The sequence below is a fragment of the Haliotis rufescens genome, unplaced genomic scaffold (genome assembly GCF_023055435.1).
Source record: "Haliotis rufescens isolate VD_foot unplaced genomic scaffold, xgHalRufe1.0.p SCAF_10, whole genome shotgun sequence".
NCBI classification, from domain to species: domain Eukaryota; kingdom Metazoa; phylum Mollusca; class Gastropoda; order Lepetellida; family Haliotidae; genus Haliotis; species Haliotis rufescens.
In genome coordinates, this window is record NW_025963780.1 from 6,650,578 (window position 1) to 6,672,441 (window position 21,864).

Here is a 21,864-nt window from a genome sequence, read left to right on the forward strand (position 1 = left end):
TATGCAATTGCGCCAATTGTTTTCATGTCGGTCGACCATGTAAGAATGCATCCACACACCAAATATTTTTGTTCGGAAACTAATACTTTTGAGAATAGCTCTCATGGCGTAAAAGTGATACATGTGAAAAAGTTCGAATCGCTGATGTATTTATAGTTCGGCCTCAAGTCATGAATTTTTATGCAATTGCGCCAATTTTTGTCATGAGGGTCGACCATGTAAGAATGCATCCACACACCAAATATTTTTGTTCGGAAACTAATGCTTTTGAGAATAGCTCTCATGGCGTAAAAGTGATGCATGTGAAAAAGTTCGAATCGCTGATGTATTTATAGTTCGGCCTCAAGTCATGAATTTTTATGCAATTGCGCCAATTCTTTTCATGAGGGTCGACCATGTAAGAATGCATCCACACACCAAATATTTTTGTTCGGAAACTAATGCTTTTGAGAATAGCTCTCATGGCGTAAAAGTCATGCATGTGAAAAAGTTCGAATCGCTGATGTATTTATAGTTCGGCCTCAAGTCATGAATTTTTATGCAATTGCGCCAATTGTTTTCATGTCGGTCGACCATGTAAGAATGCATCCACACACCAAATATTTTTGTTCGGAAACTAATACTTTTGAGAATAGCTCTCATGGCGTAAAAGTCATGCATGTGAAAAAGTTCGAATCGCTGATGTATTTATAGTTCGGCCTCAAGTCATGAATTTGTATGCAATTGCGCCAATTCTTTTCATGAGGGTCGACCATGTAAGAATGCATCCACACACCAAATATTTTTGTTCGGAAACTAATGCTTTTGAGAATAGCTCTCATGGCGTAAAAGTCATGCATGTGAAAAAGTTCGAATCGCTGATGTATTTATAGTTCGGCCTCAAGTCATGAATTTTTATGCAATTGCGCCAATTTTTTTCATGAGGGTCGACCATGTAAGAATGCATCCACACACCAAATATTTTTGTTCGGAAACTAATGCTTTTGAGAATAGCTCTGTTGGCGTAAAAGTCATGCATGTGAAAAAGTTCGAATCGCTGATGTATTTATAGTTCGGCCTCAAGTCATGAATTTTTATGCAATTGCGCCAATTCTTTTCATGTCGGTCGACCATGTAAGAATGCATCCACACACCAAATATTTTTGTTCGGAAACTAATACTTTTGAGAATAGCTCTCATGGCGTAAAAGTCATGCATGTGAAAAAGTTCGAATCGCTGATGTATTTATAGTTCGGCCTCAAGTCATGAATTTTTATGCAATTGCGCCAATTTTTGTCATGAGGGTCGACCATGTAAGAATGCATCCACACACCAAATATTTTTGTTCTGAAACTAATGCTTTTGAGAATAGCTCTCATGGCGTAAAAGTGATGCATGTGAAAAAGTTCGAATCGCTGATGTATTTATAGTTCGACCTCAAGTCATGAATTTTTATGCAATTGCGCCAATTCTTTTCATGAGGGTCGACCATGTAAGAATGCATCCACACACCAAATATTTTTGTTCGGAAACTAATACTTTTGAGAATAGCTCTCATGGCGTAAAAGTCATGCATGTGAAAAAGTTCGAATCGCTGATGTATTTATAGTTCGGCCTCAAGTCATGAATTTTTATGCAATTGCGCCAATTTTTTTCATGAGGGTCGACCATGTAAGAATGCATCCACACACCAAATATTTTTGTTCGGAAACTAATGCTTTTGAGAATAGCTCTCTTGGCGTAAAAGTCATGCATGTGAAAAAGTTCGAATCGCTGATGTATTTATAGTTCGGCCTCAAGTCATGAATTTTTATGCAATTGCGCCAATTCTTTTCATGTCGGTCGACCATGTAAGAATGCATCCACACACCAAATATTTTTGTTCGGAAACTAATACTTTTGAGAATAGCTCTCATGGCGTAAAAGTCATGCATGTGAAAAAGTTCGAATCGCTGATGTATTTATAGTTCGGCCTCAAGTCATGAATTTTTATGCAATTGCGCCAATTTTTGTGATGAGGGTCGACCATGTAAGAATGCATCCACACACCAAATATTTTTGTTCTGAAACTAATGCTTTTGAGAATAGCTCTCATGGCGTAAAAGTGATGCATGTGAAAAAGTTCGAATCGCTGATGTATTTATAGTTCGACCTCAAGTCATGAATTTTTATGCAATTGCGCCAATTCTTTTCATGAGGGTCGACCATGTAAGAATGCATCCACACACCAAATATTTTTGTTCGGAAACTAATACTTTTGAGAATAGCTCTCATGGCGTAAAAGTCATGCATGTGAAAAAGTTCGAATCGCTGATGTATTTATAGTTCGGCCTCAAGTCATGAATTTTTATGCAATTGCGCCAATTCTTTTCATGTCGGTCGACCATGTAAGAATGCATCCACACACCAAATATTTTTGTTCGGAAACTAATACTTTTGAGAATAGCTCTCATGGCGTAAAAGTGATGCATGTGAAAAAGTTCGAATCGCTGATGTATTTATAGTTCGGCCTCAAGTCATGAATTTGTATGCAATTGCGCCAATTTTTGTCATGAGGGTCGACCATGTAAGAATGCATCCACACACCAAATATTTTTGTTCTGAAACTAATACTTTTGAGAATAGCTCTCATGGCGTAAAAGTCATGCATGTGAAAAAGTTCGAATCGCTGATGTATTTATAGTTCGGCCTCAAGTCATGAATTTTTATGCAATTGCGCCAATTTTTGTCATGAGGGTCGACCATGTAAGAATGCATCCACACACCAAATATTTTTGTTCTGAAACTAATGCTTTTGAGAATAGCTCTCATGGCGTAAAAGTGATGCATGTGAAAAAGTTCGAATCGCTGATGTATCTATAGTTCGACCTCAAGTCATGAATTTTTATGCAATTGCGCCAATTCTTTTCATGAGGGTCGACCATGTAAGAATGCATCCACACACCAAATATTTTTGTTCGGAAACTAATACTTTTGAGAATAGCTCTCATGGCGTAAAAGTCATGCATGTGAAAAAGTTCGAATCGCTGATGTATTTATAGTTCGGCCTCAAGTCATGAATTTTTATGCAATTGCGCCAATTCTTTTCATGTCGGTCGACCATGTAAGAATGCATCCACACACCAAATATTTTTGTTCGGAAACTAATACTTTTGAGAATAGCTCTCATGGCGTAAAAGTGATGCATGTGAAAAAGTTCGAATCGCTGATGTATTTATAGTTCGGCCTCAAGTCATGAATTTGTATGCAATTGCGCCAATTCTTTTCATGAGGGTCGACCATGTAAGAATGCATCCACACACCAAATATTTTTGTTCGGAAACTAATACTTTTGAGAATAGCTCTCATGGCGTAAAAGTCATGCATGTGAAAAAGTTCGAATCGCTGATGTATTTATAGTTCGGCCTCAAGTCATGAATTTTTATGCAATTGCGCCAATTTTTTTCATGAGGGTCGACCATGTAAGAATGCATCCACACACCAAATATTTTTGTTCGGAAACTAATGCTTTTGAGAATAGCTCTCTTGGCGTAAAAGTCATGCATGTGAAAAAGTTCGAATCGCTGATGTATTTATAGTTCGGCCTCAAGTCATGAATTTTTATGCAATTGCGCCAATTGTTTTCATGTCGGTCGACGATGTAAGAATGCATCCACACACCAAATATTTTTGTTCGGAAACTAATACTTTTGAGAATAGCTCTCATGGCGTAAAAGTCATGCATGTGAAAAAGTTCGAATCGCTGATGTATTTATAGTTCGGCCTCAAGTCATGAATTTTTATGCAATTGCGCCAATTTTTGTCATGAGGGTCGTCCATGTAAGAATGCATCCACACACCAAATATTTTTGTTCTGAAACTAATACTTTTGAGAATAGCTCTCATGGCGTAAAAGTGATGCATGTGAAAAAGTTCGAATCGCTGATGTATTTATAGTTCGACCTCAAGTCATGAATTTTTATGCAATTGCGCCAATTCTTTTCATGACGGTCGACCATGTAAGAATGCATCCACACACCAAATATTTTTGTTCGGAAACTAATGCTTTTGAGAATAGCTCTCATGGCGTAAAAGTCATGCATGTGAAAAAGTTCGAATCGCTGATGTATTTATAGTTCGGCCTCAAGTCATGAATTTTTATGCAATTGCGCCAATTCTTTTCATGTCGGTCGACCATGTAAGAATGCATCCACACACCAAATATTTTTGTTCGGAAACTAATACTTTTGAGAATAGCTCTCATGGCGTAAAAGTGATGCATGTGAAAAAGTTCGAATCGCTGATGTATTTATAGTTCGGCCTCAAGTCATGAATTTGTATGCAATATGCGCCAATTTTTTTCATGAGGGTCGACCATGTAAGAATGCATCCACACACCAAATATTTTTGTTCGGAAACTAATACTTTTGAGAATAGCTCTCATGGCGTAAAAGTGATGCATGTGAAAAAGTTCGAATCGCTGATGTATTTATAGTTCGGCCTCAAGTCATGAATTTTTATGCAATAGCGCCACTTTTGTCATGAGGGTCGACCATGTAAGAATGCATCCACACACCAAATATTTTTGTTCTGAAACTAATGCTTTTGAGAATAGCTCTCATGGCGTAAAAGTGATGCATGTGAAAAAGTTCGAATCGCTGATGTATTTATAGTTCGGCCTCAAGTCATGAATTTTTATGCAATTGCGCCAATTGTTTTTCATGAGGGTCGACCATGTAAGAATGCATCCACACACCAAATATTTTTGTTCTGAAACTAATGCTTTTGAGAATAGCTCTCATGGCGTAAAAGTCATGCATGTGAAAAAGTTCGAATCGCTGATGTATTTATAGTTCGGCCTCAAGTCATGAATTTTTATGCAATTGCGCCAATTTTTTTCATGAGGGTCGACCATGTAAGAATGCATCCACACACCAAATATTTTTGTTCGGAAACTAATACTTTTGAGAATAGCTCTCATGGCGTAAAAGTCATGCATGTGAAAAAGTTCGAATCGCTGATGTATTTATAGTTCGGCCTCAAGTCATGAATTTTTATGCAATTGCGCCAATTTTTTTCATGAGTGTCGACCATGTAAGAATGCATCCACACACCAAATATTTTTGTTCGGAAACTAATACTTTTGAGAATAGCTCTCATGGCGTAAAAGTGATGCATGTGAAAAAGTTCGAATCGCTGATGTATTTATAGTTCGGCCTCAAGTCATGAATTTTTATGCAATAGCGCCAATTTTTTTCATGAGGGTCGACCATGTAAGAATGCATCCACACACCAAATATTTTTGTTCGGAAACTAATACTTTTGAGAAAAGCTCTCATGGCGTAAAAGTGATGCATGTGAAAAAGTTCGAATCGCTGATGTATTTATAGTTCGGCCTCAAGTCATGAATTTTTATGCAATTGCGCCAATTTTTTTCATGAGTGTCGACCATGTAAGAATGCATCCACACACCAAATATTTTTGTTCGGAAACTAATACTTTTGAGAATAGCTCTCATGGCGTAAAAGTGATGCATGTGAAAAAGTTCGAATCGCTGATGTATTTATAGTTCGGCCTCAAGTCATGAATTTTTATGCAATTGCGCCAATTGTTTTCATGTCGGTCGACCATGTAAGAATGCATCCACACACCAAATATTTTTGTTCGGAAACTAATACTTTTGAGAATAGCTCTCATGGCGTAAAAGTGATACATGTGAAAAAGTTCGAATCGCTGATGTATTTATAGTTCGGCCTCAAGTCATGAATTTTTATGCAATTGCGCCAATTTTTGTCATGAGGGTCGACCATGTAAGAATGCATCCACACACCAAATATTTTTGTTCGGAAACTAATGCTTTTGAGAATAGCTCTCATGGCGTAAAAGTGATGCATGTGAAAAAGTTCGAATCGCTGATGTATTTATAGTTCGGCCTCAAGTCATGAATTTTTATGCAATTGCGCCAATTCTTTTCATGAGGGTCGACCATGTAAGAATGCATCCACACACCAAATATTTTTGTTCTGAAACTAATGCTTTTGAGAATAGCTCTCATGGCGTAAAAGTGATGCATGTGAAAAAGTTCGAATCGCTGATGTATTTATAGTTCGGCCTCAAGTCATGAATTTTTATGCAATTGCGCCAATTGTTTTCATGTCGGTCGACCATGTAAGAATGCATCCACACACCAAATATTTTTGTTCTGAAACTAATGCTTTTGAGAATAGCTCTCATGGCGTAAAAGTCATGCATGTGAAAAAGTTCGAATCGCTGATGTATTTATAGTTCGGCCTCAAGTCATGAATTTTTATGCAATTGCGCCAATTTTTTTCATGAGGGTCGACCATGTAAGAATGCATCCACACACCAAATATTTTTGTTCGGAAACTAATACTTTTGAGAATAGCTCTCATGGCGTAAAAGTCATGCATGTGAAAAAGTTCGAATCGCTGATGTATTTATAGTTCGGCCTCAAGTCATGAATTTTTATGCAATTGCGCCAATTTTTTTCATGAGTGTCGACCATGTAAGAATGCATCCACACACCAAATATTTTTGTTCGGAAACTAATACTTTTGAGAATAGCTCTCATGGCGTAAAAGTGATGCATGTGAAAAAGTTCGAATCGCTGATGTATTTATAGTTCGGCCTCAAGTCATGAATTTTTATGCAATAGCGCCAATTTTTGTCATGAGGGTCGACCATGTAAGAATGCATCCACACACCAAATATTTTTGTTCGGAAACTAATACTTTTGAGAAAAGCTCTCATGGCGTAAAAGTGATGCATGTGAAAAAGTTCGAATCGCTGATGTATTTATAGTTCGGCCTCAAGTCATGAATTTTTATGCAATTGCGCCAATTTTTTTCATGAGTGTCGACCATGTAAGAATGCATCCACACACCAAATATTTTTGTTCGGAAACTAATACTTTTGAGAATAGCTCTCATGGCGTAAAAGTGATGCATGTGAAAAAGTTCGAATCGCTGATGTATTTATAGTTCGGCCTCAAGTCATGAATTTTTATGCAATTGCGCCAATTGTTTTCATGTCGGTCGACCATGTAAGAATGCATCCACACACCAAATATTTTTGTTCGGAAACTAATACTTTTGAGAATAGCTCTCATGGCGTAAAAGTGATACATGTGAAAAAGTTCGAATCGCTGATGTATTTATAGTTCGGCCTCAAGTCATGAATTTTTATGCAATTGCGCCAATTTTTGTCATGAGGGTCGACCATGTAAGAATGCATCCACACACCAAATATTTTTGTTCGGAAACTAATGCTTTTGAGAATAGCTCTCATGGCGTAAAAGTGATGCATGTGAAAAAGTTCGAATCGCTGATGTATTTATAGTTCGGCCTCAAGTCATGAATTTTTATGCAATTGCGCCAATTCTTTTCATGAGGGTCGACCATGTAAGAATGCATCCACACACCAAATATTTTTGTTCGGAAACTAATGCTTTTGAGAATAGCTCTCATGGCGTAAAAGTCATGCATGTGAAAAAGTTCGAATCGCTGATGTATTTATAGTTCGGCCTCAAGTCATGAATTTTTATGCAATTGCGCCAATTGTTTTCATGTCGGTCGACCATGTAAGAATGCATCCACACACCAAATATTTTTGTTCGGAAACTAATACTTTTGAGAATAGCTCTCATGGCGTAAAAGTGATGCATGTGAAAAAGTTCGAATCGCTGATGTATTTATAGTTCGGCCTCAAGTCATGAATTTGTATGCAATTGCGCCAATTCTTTTCATGAGGGTCGACCATGTAAGAATGCATCCACACACCAAATATTTTTGTTCGGAAACTAATACTTTTGAGAATAGCTCTCATGGCGTAAAAGTCATGCATGTGAAAAAGTTCGAATCGCTGATGTATTTATAGTTCGGCCTCAAGTCATGAATTTTTATGCAATTGCGCCAATTTTTTTCATGAGGGTCGACCATGTAAGAATGCATCCACACACCAAATATTTTTGTTCGGAAACTAATGCTTTTGAGAATAGCTCTCTTGGCGTAAAAGTCATGCATGTGAAAAAGTTCGAATCGCTGATGTATTTATAGTTCGGCCTCAAGTCATGAATTTTTATGCAATTGCGCCAATTGTTTTCATGTCGGTCGACCATGTAAGAATGCATCCACACACCAAATATTTTTGTTCGGAAACTAATACTTTTGAGAATAGCTCTCATGGCGTAAAAGTCATGCATGTGAAAAAGTTCGAATCGCTGATGTATTTATAGTTCGGCCTCAAGTCATGAATTTTTATGCAATTGCGCCAATTTTTGTCATGAGGGTCGACCATGTAAGAATGCATCCACACACCAAATATTTTTGTTCTGAAACTAATGCTTTTGAGAATAGCTCTCATGGCGTAAAAGTGATGCATGTGAAAAAGTTCGAATCGCTGATGTATTTATAGTTCGACCTCAAGTCATGAATTTTTATGCAATTGCGCCAATTCTTTTCATGAGGGTCGACCATGTAAGAATGCATCCACACACCAAATATTTTTGTTCGGAAACTAATGCTTTTGAGAATAGCTCTCATGGCGTAAAAGTCATGCATGTGAAAAAGTTCGAATCGCTGATGTATTTATAGTTCGGCCTCAAGTCATGAATTTTTATGCAATTGCGCCAATTCTTTTCATGTCGGTCGACCATGTAAGAATGCATCCACACACCAAATATTTTTGTTCGGAAACTAATACTTTTGAGAATAGCTCTCATGGCGTAAAAGTGATGCATGTGAAAAAGTTCGAATCGCTGATGTATTTATAGTTCGGCCTCAAGTCATGAATTTGTATGCAATTGCGCCAATTCTTTTCATGAGGGTCGACCATGTAAGAATGCATCCACACACCAAATATTTTTGTTCGGAAACTAATACTTTTGAGAATAGCTCTCATGGCGTAAAAGTCATGCATGTGAAAAAGTTCGAATCGCTGATGTATTTATAGTTCGGCCTCAAGTCATGAATTTTTATGCAATTGCGCCAATTTTTGTCATGAGGGTCGACCATGTAAGAATGCATCCACACACCAAATATTTTTGTTCTGAAACTAATGCTTTTGAGAATAGCTCTCATGGCGTAAAAGTGATGCATGTGAAAAAGTTCGAATCGCTGATGTATTTATAGTTCGACCTCAAGTCATGAATTTTTATGCAATTGCGCCAATTCTTTTCATGAGGGTCGACCATGTAAGAATGCATCCACACACCAAATATTTTTGTTCGGAAACTAATGCTTTTGAGAATAGCTCTCATGGCGTAAAAGTCATGCATGTGAAAAAGTTCGAATCGCTGATGTATTTATAGTTCGGCCTCAAGTCATGAATTTTTATGCAATTGCGCCAATTCTTTTCATGTCGGTCGACCATGTAAGAATGCATCCACACACCAAATATTTTTGTTCGGAAACTAATACTTTTGAGAATAGCTCTCATGGCGTAAAAGTGATGCATGTGAAAAAGTTCGAATCGCTGATGTATTTATAGTTCGGCCTCAAGTCATGAATTTGTATGCAATTGCGCCAATTCTTTTCATGAGGGTCGACCATGTAAGAATGCATCCACACACCAAATATTTTTGTTCGGAAACTAATACTTTTGAGAATAGCTCTCATGGCGTAAAAGTCATGCATGTGAAAAAGTTCGAATCGCTGATGTATTTATAGTTCGGCCTCAAGTCATGAATTTTTATGCAATTGCGCCAATTTTTTTCATGAGGGTCGACCATGTAAGAATGCATCCACACACCAAATATTTTTGTTCGGAAACTAATGCTTTTGAGAATAGCTCTCTTGGCGTAAAAGTCATGCATGTGAAAAAGTTCGAATCGCTGATGTATTTATAGTTCGGCCTCAAGTCATGAATTTTTATGCAATTGCGCCAATTCTTTTCATGTCGGTCGACGATGTAAGAATGCATCCACACACCAAATATTTTTGTTCGGAAACTAATACTTTTGAGAATAGCTCTCATGGCGTAAAAGTCATGCATGTGAAAAAGTTCGAATCGCTGATGTATTTATAGTTCGGCCTCAAGTCATGAATTTTTATGCAATTGCGCCAATTTTTGTCATGAGGGTCGACCATGTAAGAATGCATCCACACACCAAATATTTTTGTTCTGAAACTAATGCTTTTGAGAATAGCTCTCATGGCGTAAAAGTGATGCATGTGAAAAAGTTCGAATCGCTGATGTATTTATAGTTCGACCTCAAGTCATGAATTTTTATGCAATTGCGCCAATTCTTTTCATGACGGTCGACCATGTAAGAATGCATCCACACACCAAATATTTTTGTTCTGAAACTAATGCTTTTGAGAATAGCTCTCATGGCGTAAAAGTCATGCATATGAAAAAGTTCGAATCGCTGATGTATTTATAGTTCGGCCTCAAGTCATGAATTTTTATGCAATTGCGCCAATTCTTTTCATGTCGGTCGACCATGTAAGAATGCATCCACACACCAAATATTTTTGTTCGGAAACTAATACTTTTGAGAATAGCTCTCATGGCGTAAAAGTGATGCATGTGAAAAAGTTCGAATCGCTGATGTATTTATAGTTCGGCCTCAAGTCATGAATTTGTATGCAATATGCGCCAATTTTTTTCATGAGGGTCGACCATGTAAGAATGCATCCACACACCAAATATTTTTGTTCGGAAACTAATACTTTTGAGAATAGCTCTCATGGCGTAAAAGTGATGCATGTGAAAAAGTTCGAATCGCTGATGTATTTATAGTTCGGCCTCAAGTCATGAATTTTTATGCAATAGCGCCACTTTTGTCATGAGGGTCGACCATGTAAGAATGCATCCACACACCAAATATTTTTCTTCTGAAACTAATGCTTTTGAGAATAGCTCTCATGGCGTAAAAGTCATGCATGTGAAAAAGTTCGAATCGCTGATGTATTTATAGTTCGGCCTCAAGTCATGAATTTTTATGCAATTGCGCCAATTCTTTTCATGAGTGTCGACCATGTAAGAATGCATCCACACACCAAATATTTTTGTTCGGAAACTAATACTTTTGAGAATATCTCTCATGGCGTAAAAGTCATGCATGTGAAAAAGTTCGAATCGCTGATGTATTTATAGTTCGGCCTCAAGTCATGAATTTGTATGCAATTGCGCCAATTTTTTTCATGAGGGTCGACCATGTAAGAATGCATCCAGAGACCAAATATTTTTGTTCGGAAACTAATGCTTTTGAGAATAGCTCTCATGGCGTAAAAGTCATGCATGTGAAAAAGTTCGAATCGCTGATGTATTTATAGTTCGGCCTCAAGTCATGAATTTTTATGCAATTGCGCCAATTGTTTTCATGTCGGTCGACCATGTAAGAATGCATCCACACACCAAATATTTTTGTTCGGAAACTAATACTTTTGAGAATAGCTCTCATGGCGTAAAAGTCATGCATGTGAAAAAGTTCGAATCGCTGATGTATTTATAGTTCGGCCTCAAGTCATGAATTTGTATGCAATTGCGCCAATTTTTTTTATGAGGATCGACCATGTAAGAATGCATCCACACACCAAATATTTTTGTTCGGAAACTAATACTTTGAGAATAGCTCTCATGGCGTAAAAGTGATGCATGTGAAAAAGTTCGAATCGCTGATGTATTTATAGTTCGGCCTCAAGTCATGAATTTGTATGCAATTGCGCCAATTTTTTTCATGAGGATCGACCATGTAAGAATGCATCCACAAACCAAATATCTTTGTTCTGAAACTAATACTTTTGAGAATAGCTCTCATGGCGTAAAAGTCATGCATGTGAAAAAGTTCGAATCGCTGATGTATTTATAGTTCGGCCTCAAGTCATGAATTTTTATGCAATTGCGCCAATGTTTTTCATGAGGGTCGACCATGTAAGAATGCATCCACACACCAAATATTTTTGTTCTGAAACTAATGCTTTTGAGAATAGCTCTCATGGCGTAAAAGTCATGCATGTGAAAAAGTTCGAATCGCTGATGTATTTATAGTTCGGCCTCAAGTCATGAATTTTTATGCAATTGCGCCAATTCTTTTCATGAGTGTCGACCATGTAAGAATGCATCCACACACCAAATATTTTTGTTCGGAAACTAATACTTTTGAGAATAGCTCTCATGGCGTAAAAGTCATGCATGTGAAAAAGTTCGAATCGCTGATGTATTTATAGTTCGGCCTCAAGTCATGAATTTGTATGCAATTGCGCCAATTTTTTTCATGAGGGTCGACCATGTAAGAATGCATCCAGAGACCAAATATTTTTGTTCGGAAACTAATGCTTTTGAGAATAGCTCTCATGGCGTAAAAGTCATGCATGTGAAAAAGTTCGAATCGCTGATGTATTTATAGTTCGGCCTCAAGTATTGAATTTTTATGCAATTGCGCCAATTGTTTTCTTGTCGGTCGACCATGTAAGAATGCATCCACACACCAAATATTTTTGTTCGGAAACTAATACTTTTGAGAATAGCTCTCATGGCGTAAAAGTCATGCATGTGAAAAAGTTCGAATCGCTGATGTATTTATAGTTCGGCCTCAAGTCATGAATTTGTATGCAATTGCGCCAATTTTTTTCATGAGGATCGACCATGTAAGAATGCATCCACACACCAAATATTTTTGTTCGGAAACTAATACTTTGAGAATAGCTCTCATGGCGTAAAAGTGATGCATGTGAAAAAGTTCGAATCGCTGATGTATTTATAGTTCGGCCTCAAGTCATGAATTTTTATGCAATTGCGCCAATTGTTTTCATGAGGATCGACCATGTAAGAATGCATCCACAAACCAAATATCTTTGTTCTGAAACTAATACTTTTGAGAATAGCTCTCATGGCGTAAAAGTCATGCATGTGAAAAAGTTCGAATCGCTGATGTATTTATAGTTCGGCCTCAAGTCATGAATTTTTATGCAATTGCGCCAATGTTTTTCATGAGGGTCGACCATGTAAGAATGCATCCACACACCAAATATTTTTGTTCTGAAACTAATGCTTTTGAGAATAGCTCTCATGGCGTAAAAGTCATGCATGTGAAAAAGTTCGAATCGCTGATGTATTTATAGTTCGGCCTCAAGTCATGAATTTTTATGCAATTGCGCCAATTTTTGTCATGAGGGTCGACCATGTAAGAATGCATCCACACACCAAATATTTTTGTTCTGAAACTAATGCTTTTGAGAATAGCTCTCATGGCGTAAAAGTCATGCATGTGAAAAAGTTCGAATCGCTGATGTATTTATAGTTCGGCCTCAAGTCAAGAATTTTTATGCAATTGCGCCAATTGTTTTCATGTCGGTCTACCATGTAAGAATGCATCCACACACCAAATATTTTTGTTCGGAAACTAATACTTTTGAGAATAGCTCTCATGGCGTAAAAGTGATGCATGTGAAAAAGTTCGAATCGCTGATGTATTTATAGTTCGGCCTCAAGTCATGAATTTTTATGCAATAGCGCCAATTTTTGTCATGAGGGTCGACCATGTAAGAATGCATCCACACACCAAATATTTTTGTTCTGAAACTAATGCTTTTGAGAATAGCTCTCATGGCGTAAAAGTCATGCATGTGAAAAAGTTCGAATCGCTGATGTATTTATAGTTCGGCCTCAAGTCATGAATTTTTATGCAATTGCGCCAATTCTTTTCATGAGGGTCGACCATGTAAGAATGGATCCACACACCAAATATTTTTGTTCGGAAACTAATACTTTTGAGAATAGCTCTCATGGCGTAAAAGTCATGCATGTGAAAAAGTTCGAATCGCTGATGTATTTATAGTTCGGCCTCAAGTCATGAATTTGTATGCAATTGCGCCAATTTTTTTCATGAGGGTCGACCATGTAAGAATGCATCCACACACCAAATATTTTTGTTCGGAAACTAATACTTTTGAGAATAGCTCTCATGGCGTAAAAGTCATGCATGTGAAAAAGTTCGAATCGCTGATGTATTTATAGTTCGGCCTCAAGTCATGAATTTTTATGCAATTGCGCCAATTGTTTTCATGTCGGTCGACCATGTAAGAATGCATCCACACACCAAATATTTTTCTTCGGAAACTAATACTTTTGAGAATAGCTCTCATGGCGTAAAAGTGATGCATGTGAAAAAGTTCGAATCGCTGATGTATTTATAGTTCGGCCTCAAGTCATGAATTTGTATGCAATTGCGCCAATTTTTTTCATGAGGATCGACCATGTAAGAATGCATCCACACACCAAATATTTTTGTTCGGAAACTAATACTTTTGAGAATAGCTCTCATGGCGTAAAAGTGATGCATGTGAAAAAGTTCGAATCGCTGATGTATTTATAGTTCGGCCTCAAGTCATGAATTTTTATGCAATTGCGCCAATTGTTGTCATGTCGGTCGACCATGTAAGAATGCATCCAGAGACCAAATATCTTTGTTCGGAAACTAATACTTTTGAGAATAGCTCTCATGGCGTAAAAGTGATGCATGTGAAAAAGTTCGAATCGCTGATGTATTTATAGTTCGGCCTCAAGTCATGAATTTTTATGCAATTGCGCCAATGTTTTTCATGAGGGTCGACCATGTAAGAATGCATCCACACACCAAATATTTTTGTTCTGAAACTAATGCTTTTGAGAATAGCTCTCATGGCGTAAAAGTCATGCATGTGAAAAAGTTCGAATCGCTGATGTATTTATAGTTCGGCCTCAAGTCATGAATTTTTATGCAATTGCGCCAATTTTTTTCATGAGGATCGACCATGTAAGAATGCATCCACACACCAAATATTTTTGCTCGGAAACTAATACTTTTGAGAATAGCTCTCATGGCGTAAAAGTCATGCATGTGAAAAAGTTCGAATCGCTGATGTATTTATAGTTCGGCCTCAAGTCATGAATTTTTATGCAATTGCGCCAATTCTTTTCATGAGTGTCGACCATGTAAGAATGCATCCACACACCAAATATTTTTGTTCGGAAACTAATACTTTTGAGAATATCTCTCATGGCGTAAAAGTCATGCATGTGAAAAAGTTCGAATCGCTGATGTATTTATAGTTCGGCCTCAAGTCATGAATTTGTATGCAATTGCGCCAATTTTTTTCATGAGGGTCGACCATGTAAGAATGCATCCAGAGACCAAATATTTTTGTTCGGAAACTAATGCTTTTGAGAATAGCTCTCATGGCGTAAAAGTCATGCATGTGAAAAAGTTCGAATCGCTGATGTATTTATAGTTCGGCCTCAAGTCATGAATTTTTATGCAATTGCGCCAATTGTTTTCATGTCGGTCGACCATGTAAGAATGCATCCACACACCAAATATTTTTGTTCGGAAACTAATACTTTTGAGAATAGCTCTCATGGCGTAAAAGTCATGCATGTGAAAAAGTTCGAATCGCTGATGTATTTATAGTTCGGCCTCAAGTCATGAATTTGTATGCAATTGCGCCAATTTTTTTTATGAGGATCGACCATGTAAGAATGCATCCACACACCAAATATTTTTGTTCGGAAACTAATACTTTGAGAATAGCTCTCATGGCGTAAAAGTGATGCATGTGAAAAAGTTCGAATCGCTGATGTATTTATAGTTCGGCCTCAAGTCATGAATTTTTATGCAATTGCGCCAATTTTTTTCATGAGGATCGACCATGTAAGAATGCATCCACAAACCTAATATCTTTGTTCTGAAACTAATACTTTTGAGAATAGCTCTCATGGCGTAAAAGTCATGCATGTGAAAAAGTTCGAATCGCTGATGTATTTATAGTTCGGCCTCAAGTCATGAATTTTTATGCAATTGCGCCAATGTTTTTCATGAGGGTCGACCATGTAAGAATGCATCCACACACCAAATATTTTTGTTCTGAAACTAATGCTTTTGAGAATAGCTCTCATGGCGTAAAAGTCATGCATGTGAAAAAGTTCGAATCGCTGATGTATTTATAGTTCGGCCTCAAGTCATGAATTTTTATGCAATTGCGCCAATTCTTTTCATGAGTGTCGACCATGTAAGAATGCATCCACACACCAAATATTTTTGTTCGGAAACTAATACTTTTGAGAATAGCTCTCATGGCGTAAAAGTCATGCATGTGAAAAAGTTCGAATCGCTGATGTATTTATAGTTCGGCCTCAAGTCATGAATTTGTATGCAATTGCGCCAATTTTTTTCATGAGGGTCGACCATGTAAGAATGCATCCAGAGACCAAATATTTTTGTTCGGAAACTAATGCTTTTGAGAATAGCTCTCATGGCGTAAAAGTCATGCATGTGAAAAAGTTCGAATCGCTGATGTATTTATAGTTCGGCCTCAAGTATTGAATTTTTATGCAATTGCGCCAATTGTTTTCTTGTCGGTCGACCATGTAAGAATGCATCCACACACCAAATATTTTTGTTCGGAAACTAATACTTTTGAGAATAGCTCTCATGGCGTAAAAGTCATGCATGTGAAAAAGTTCGAATCGCTGATGTATTTATAGTTCGGCCTCAAGTCATGAATTTGTATGCAATTGCGCCAATTTTTTTCATGAGGATCGACCATGTAAGAATGCATCCACACACCAAATATTTTTGTTCGGAAACTAATACTTTGAGAATAGCTCTCATGGCGTAAAAGTGATGCATGTGAAAAAGTTCGAATCGCTGATGTATTTATAGTTCGGCCTCAAGTCATGAATTTTTATGCAATTGCGCCAATTGTTTTCATGAGGATCGACCATGTAAGAATGCATCCACAAACCAAATATCTTTGTTCTGAAACTAATACTTTTGAGAATAGCTCTCATGGCGTAAAAGTCATGCATGTGAAAAAGTTCGAATCGCTGATGTATTTATAGTTCGGCCTCAAGTCATGAATTTTTATGCAATTGCGCCAATGTTTTTCATGAGGGTCGACCATGTAAGAATGCATCCACACACCAAATATTTTTGTTCTGAAACTAATGCTTTTGAGAATAGCTCTCATGGCGTAAAAGTCATGCATGTGAAAAAGTTCGAATCGCTGATGTATTTATAGTTCGGCCTCAAGTCATGAATTTTTATGCAATTGCGCCAATTTTTGTCATGAGGGTCGACCATGTAAGAATGCATCCACACACCAAATATTTTTGTTCTGAAACTAATGCTTTTGAGAATAGCTCTCATGGCGTAAAAGTCATGCATGTGAAAAAGTTCGAATCGCTGATGTATTTATAGTTCGGCCTCAAGTCATGAATTTTTATGCAATTGCGCCAATTGTTTTCATGTCGGTCTACCATGTAAGAATGCATCCACACACCAAATATTTTTGTTCGGAAACTAATACTTTTGAGAATAGCTCTCATGGCGTAAAAGTGATGCATGTGAAAAAGTTCGAATCGCTGATGTATTTATAGTTCGGCCTCAAGTCATGAATTTTTATGCAATAGCGCCAATTTTTGTCATGAGGGTCGACCATGTAAGAATGCATCCACACACCAAATATTTTTGTTCTGAAACTAATGCTTTTGAGAATAGCTCTCATGGCGTAAAAGTCATGCATGTGAAAAAGTTCGAATCGCTGATGTATTTATAGTTCGGCCTCAAGTCATGAATTTTTATGCAATTGCGCCAATTCTTTTCATGAGGGTCGACCATGTAAGAATGGATCCACACACCAAATATTTTTGTTCGGAAACTAATACTTTTGAGAATAGCTCTCATGGCGTAAAAGTCATGCATGTGAAAAAGTTCGAATCGCTGATGTATTTATAGTTCGGCCTCAAGTCATGAATTTGTATGCAATTGCGCCAATTTTTTTTTTATGAGGGTCGACCATGTAAGAATGCATCCACACACCAAATATTTTTGTTCGGAAACTAATACTTTTGAGAATAGCTCTCATGGCGTAAAAGTCATGCATGTGAAAAAGTTCGAATCGCTGATGTATTTATAGTTCGGCCTCAAGTCATGAATTTTTATGCAATTGCGCCAATTGTTTTCATGTCGGTCGACCATGTAAGAATGCATCCACACACCAAATATTTTTCTTCGGAAACTAATACTTTTGAGAATAGCTCTCATGGCGTAAAAGTGATGCATGTGAAAAAGTTCGAATCGCTGATGTATTTATAGTTCGGCCTCAAGTCATGAATTTGTATGCAATTGCGCCAATTTTTTTCATGAGGATCGACCATGTAAGAATGCATCCACACACCAAATATTTTTGTTCGGAAACTAATACTTTTGAGAATAGCTCTCATGGCGTAAAAGTGATGCATGTGAAAAAGTTCGAATCGCTGATGTATTTATAGTTCGGCCTCAAGTCATGAATTTTTATGCAATTGCGCCAATTGTTGTCATGTCGGTCGACCATGTAAGAATGCATCCAGAGACCAAATATCTTTGTTCGGAAACTAATACTTTTGAGAATAGCTCTCATGGCGTAAAAGTGATGCATGTGAAAAAGTTCGAATCGCTGATGTATTTATAGTTCGGCCTCAAGTCATGAATTTTTATGCAATTGCGCCAATGTTTTTCATGAGGGTCGACCATGTAAGAATGCATCCACACACCAAATATTTTTGTTCTGAAACTAATGCTTTTGAGAATAGCTCTCATGGCGTAAAAGTCATGCATGTGAAAAAGTTCGAATCGCTGATGTATTTATAGTTCGGCCTCAAGTCATGAATTTTTATGCAATTGCGCCAATTTTTGTCATGAGGATCGACCATGTAAGAATGCATCCACACACCAAATATTTTTGTTCGGAAACTAATACTTTTGAGAATAGCTCTCATGGCGTAAAAGTCATGTATGTGAAAAAGTTCGAATCGCTGATGTATTTATAGTTCGGCCTCAAGTCATGAATTTTTATGCAATTGCGCCAATTTTTTTCATGAGTGTCGACCATGTAAGAATGCATCCACACACCAAATATTTTTGTTCGGAAACTAATACTTTTGAGAATAGCTCTCATGGCGTAAAAGTGATGCATGTGAAAAAGTTCGAATCGCTGATGTATTTATAGTTCGGCCTCAAGTCATGAATTTTTATGCAATTGCGCCAATTGTTTTCATGTCGGTCGACCATGTAAGAATGCATCCACACACCAAATATTTTTGTTCGGAAACTAATACTTTTGAGAATAGCTCTCATGGCGTAAAAGTGATGCATGTGAAAAAGTTCGAATCGCTGATGTATTTATAGTTCGGCCTCAAGTCATGAATTTTTATGCAATAGCGCCAATTTTTGTCATGAGGGTCGACCATGTAAGAATGCATCCACACACCAAATATTTTTGTTCTGAAACTAATGCTTTTGAGAATAGCTCTCATGGCGTAAAAGTCATGCATGTGAAAAAGTTCGAATCGCTGATGTATTTATAGTTCGGCCTCAAGTCATGAATTTTTATGCAATTGCGCCAATTCTTTTCATGAGTGTCGACCATGTAAGAATGCATCCACACACCAAATATTTTGTTCGGAAACTAATACTTTTGAGAATAGCTCTCATGGCGTAAAAGTGATGCATGTGAAAAAGTTCGAATCGCTGATGTATTTATAGTTCGGCCTCAAGTCATGAATTTTTATGCAATTGCGCCAATTGTTTTCATGTCGGTCGACCATGTAAGAATGCATCCACACACCAAATATTTTTGTTCGGAAACTAATACTTTTGAGAATAGCTCTCATGGCGTAAAAGTCATGCATGTGAAAAAGTTCGAATCGCTGATATATTTATAGTTCGGCCTCAAGTCATGAATTTTTATGCAATAGCGCCAATTTTTGTCATGAGGGTCGACCATGTAAGAATGCATCCACACACCAAATATTTTTGTTCGGAAACTAATGCTTTTGAGAATAGCTCTCATGGCGTAAAAGTCATGCATGTGAAAAAGTTCGAATCGCTGATGTATTTATAGTTCGGCCTCAAGTCATGAATGTTTATGCAATTGCGCCAATTCTTTTCATGAGGGTCGACCATGTAAGAATGCATCCACACACCAAATATTTTTGTTCGGAAACTAATGCTTTTGAGAATAGCTCTCATGGCGTAAAAGTCATGCATGTGAAAAAGTTCGAATCGCTGATGTATTTATAGTTCGGCCTCAAGTCATGAATTTGTATGCAATTGCGCCAATTTTTTTCATGAGGATCGACCATGTAAGAATGCATCCACACACCAAATATTTTTGTTCGGAAACTAATACTTTTGAGAATAGCTCTCATGGCGTAAAAGTGATGCATGTGAAAAAGTTCGAATCGCTGATGTATTTATAGTTCGGCCTCAAGTCATGAATTTTTATGCAATTGCGCCAATTGTTGTCATGTCGGTCGACCATGTAAGAATGCATCCAGAGACCAAATATCTTTGTTCGGAAACTAATACTTTTGAGAATAGCTCTCATGGCGTAAAAGTGATGCATGTGAAAAAGTTCGAATCGCTGATGTATTTATAGTTCGGCCTCAAGTCATGAATTTTTATGCAATTGCGCCAATGTTTTTCATGAGGGTCGACCATGTAAGAATGCATCCACACACCAAATATTTTTGTTCTGAAACTAATGCTTTTGAGAATAGCTCTCATGGCGTAAAAGTCATGCATGTGAAAAAGTTCGAATCGCTGATGTATTTATAGTTCGGCCTCAAGTCATGAATTTTTATGCAATTGCGCCAATTTTTGTCATGAGGATCGACCATGTAAGAATGCATCCACACACCAAATATTTTTGTTCTGAAACTAATACTTTTGAGAATAGCTCTCATGGCGTAAAAGTCATGCATGTGAAAAAGTTCGAATCGCTGATGTATTTATAGTTCGGCCTCAAGTCATGAATTTTTATGCAATTGCGCCAATTTTTTTCATGAGTGTCGACCATGTAAGAATGCATCCACACACCAAATATTTTTGTTCGGAAACTAATACTTTTGAGAATAGCTCTCATGGCGTAAAAGTCATGCATGTGAAAAAGTTCGAATCGCTGATGTATTTATAGTTCGGCCTCAAGTCATGAATTTTTATGCAATTGCGCCAATTGTTTTCATGTCGGTCGACCATGTAAGAATGCATCCACACACCAAATATTTTTGTTCGGAAACTAATACTTTTGAGAATAGCTCTCATGGCGTAAAAGTGATGCATGTGAAAAAGTTCGAATCGCTGATGTATTTATAGTTCGGCCTCAAGTCATGAATTTTTATGCAATAGCGCCAATTTTTGTCATGAGGGTCGACCATGTAAGAATGCATCCACACACCAAATATTTTTGTTCTGAAACTAATGCTTTTGAGAATAGCTCTCATGGCGTAAAAGTCATGCATGTGAAAAAGTTCGAATCGCTGATGTATTTATAGTTCGGCCTCAAGTCATGAATTTTTATGCAATTGCGCCAATTCTTTTCATGAGGGTCGACCATGTAAGAATGCATCCACACACCAAATATTTTTGTTCTGAAACTAATGCTTTTTTGAATAGCTCTCATGGCGTAAAAGTCATGCATGTGAAAAAGTTCGAATCGCTGATGTATTTATAGTTCGGCCTCAAGTCATGAATTTGTATGCAATTGCGCCAATTTTTTTCATGAGGGTCGACCATGTAAGAATGCATCCAGAGACCAAATATTTTTGTTCGGAAACTAATACTTTTGAGAATAGCTCTCATGGCGTAAAAGTCATGCATGTGAAAAAGTTCGAATCGCTGATGTATTTATAGTTCGGCCTCAAGTCATGAATTTTTATGCAATTGCGCCAATTGTTTTCATGTCGGTCGACCATGTAAGAATGCATCCACACACCAAGTATTTTTGTTCGGAAACTAATACTTTTGAGAATAGCTGTCATGGCGTAAAAGTCATGCATGTGAAAAAGTTCGAATCGCTGATGTATTTATAGTTCGGCCTCAAGTCATGAATTTGTATGCAATTGCGCCAATTTTTTTCATGA